We start from the raw sequence: 2,709 nt of genomic DNA, 5'->3' as shown, positions 1-2,709 counted from the left end.
TGTTATTTTAGTTGTCATCATTATTTCTCTAGCCACCAAAGTAGACATCTCAGTCCATTTCATTTTTTCTCTACTTCATGTGTAATCACGGTTAAACACAGAGTTATTTGATAAAATTTGTTCTCAAAATTAAAGAGGCTCATGTCCTACCATCAATTAATAAAAATATATCTCTGGGGAAAATATATGCCGGGCACTTGTGATGTTGCTTGAAGTTCAAATGGATTGCCTGCTTCCTCACATGCATAATATAGTTGAGTACAAGCTACAGAGGACCTACAATGAAGATCAAAATGTGGCTTTGGAAGCCTGTGAATTTTGGCTCGCTTCGGCTGAGCAATCAATATGTAAAGATGTACCTGTAAGGAAGACACATATTTTGAAAGAATTACTTTTTCATCATGAATGGGTCATTAAAGAATCAGGCATCTTCGTTTTATGAGCAATTGTCAAAGGTTGCATGCAAGGCATGATTCTATACCTGCCTGAGCTTATTCTTCACCATATTCAGAGCCTCTCTGATAAAATGGCTCTTGTGCGTTCCATAACATGCTGGATAGACTCTTAGCCATTACGTACACTGGGTAGTCAGCCAGTTGCCAAACACGTACCTGAAGCCATAATAACAAAATTGCTGAGACATATCCTAGATAGCAACGAGAGTACAAGAAGCTTCTTGCAGTGCCTTTGCTACCCTAGAAAAGGAGACTTGTACAGAACTTGTTTCTTACCTTGTTTCTATACTTGATACCTTTGTCTTCACATTTAGTAAATACCAGCATAAGAACCTACTCAATATTTATGAAGCCATAAGAACATTAACAGATTCAGTGGGACAACGTTTAAACAAACCAGAAGTAGAACATGTTAAGGATGAAGATAAAGATTTCTTCCCTTTACTTTCTTCCCTTTACTATTTTTAGTTGCCACTGCCCTACAGTCTGGCTCCCTTCCATACTGTGAACCTGTGTATCAGCATTGTGTAAACCTAGTCAGAAGACTCTTGTACAAGTCATGCTGAACAATACTCAACCAGATCAATATGAGGCTCTAGATAAAGATTTTATGATAGTGGCTCTTGATTTACTCAGTAGCCTGGATGAAGGACAGGGAGGCAGCATTGAACAGCTGGTAGCCTGAAGTAACATTCTAACATGTATCAGTACATGCAGGATAAAATGCCAGAAGTTCCACAGAGTTTTTTTCTTCCTATTACATGACCTGACAAAAGCTTACTTTCAGCATGGTAAGACTTGTACAGCTGATTTCATGCCAATATTGGAAACTACTGTAAATCCAGAGTTCATTTCAGTCTGCAATAATGTCACATGAGCAATCAGAGAAATCTCTATTCAAATGGCTGTAGAGATGCAGCCTTATATTCCTATGGTGTTGTACCAGCTTGTAGACATCATGAACAGAATCAATGTACCAACGACATTGTTAGAGAATATAGCAATAATTGGTCATCTTGGTTATGTTTGTCCTCAAGAGGTGGTCCCCATGCCACAGCACTTTATAAGACCCTGGTGCACCTCTCTGAGAAACATAAAAGACAATGAGGAAAAGGATTCAGTATTTCGTGTGATTTGTACCATGATCAGTATGAATCCCAGAGGAGTAATCCAATATTTTATATTTTTTGTGATGTTGCATTATGGATCAACCCAAAAGATGATCTGAGAAACATGTTCTATAAGATCCTTCACGGATTTAAAAATCAAGTTGGGGATGAAAATTGGAGGTATTTTTCTGACCGGTTTTACTTCCATTAAAAGAGCATCTGGCAACTTTTTATGGGGTTTAATCTCATACACTTAAGCTGCAGCCCCATAATTAAGAGTCTTTCGATCTTGGACACTATAAAGGAGCTTCTGCACCCAAGGAAAATGTTACCTTTTATGGGGTGGAGAGGAAGGGTGGGAAGGGTAAACCAGTAGGGGATACAGTACAATCTCAACCCTACTGGGAGGAACAGGAGGAAGGTGTTGCTGTCACTGTATTAAGTCAATGTTGGGAAACGTTTTAACATCTGGAGCTTTTGTGGGTAGAAATCTGTCTCCAATTATAATTCTGCACTGATGTGAAGAAACGAAAAAAAAAAAAAACCTATTCTGTCTACTCACAAAACAGTACATTCTGTAATATTATGGGGAATAGTATCAAAACAAGAACCATATTAAATAATGCATAAGGATGAAAGGAAAATTTCTGTAGTGCACAATAAAGGAAACCTAAGAATGGGGGTTGCAAACAGTAAAGAAGCTTTATTTTTAATTAAAAGATTTCTATAAATTTTCCCACATGATAGGGCCTTGTTTTTGCATGTTGATAAAAAACTCCACAAATGAAGCTAATAGAATTAAAATCAGCTTGCCTACCCATAGTAGAAACAGGTTCTTGGAATTTACAACTTAAGGCATACCCCAAAAAGCTGGAAATTAAATAAAAAACTAATTTAAACAATGAAGCACCCTGTGAAATGCCAAATGACTCAGTCCTTTTACCTTTGTAGGGTAGGCAGAGAGGGAGGAATAAATGGGGTTGGACATATCAAAAAAAACGGTAATTGTGAAGTGTTACTAGGTTTGCTTGTGGGTGTGTTTGTTGTTTCTTTGGTCATTTTAAGGATAGAAAACTTTGAGGACTTTTGTTAAAAGGAGAGAGAAGGTGGGAAGAAAAATTTAAATATGCAAGAAAGAATTCAGA

At 37.3% G+C, this 2,709-nt stretch overlaps 1 pseudogene; it reads left to right on the top strand.

The window, feature by feature from the left end:
• Positions 1–202: 202 nt before the first annotated feature.
• Positions 203–1,807, top strand: LOC102879778 (annotated as a pseudogene).
• Positions 1,808–2,709: the final 902 nt, after the last annotated feature.

Source organism: Pteropus alecto, unplaced genomic scaffold, assembly GCF_000325575.1.
Source record: "Pteropus alecto unplaced genomic scaffold, ASM32557v1 scaffold146, whole genome shotgun sequence".
Classification (NCBI taxonomy): Eukaryota; Metazoa; Chordata; class Mammalia; order Chiroptera; family Pteropodidae; genus Pteropus; species Pteropus alecto.
This window is presented reverse-complemented; position numbering and strand designations above follow the sequence as displayed.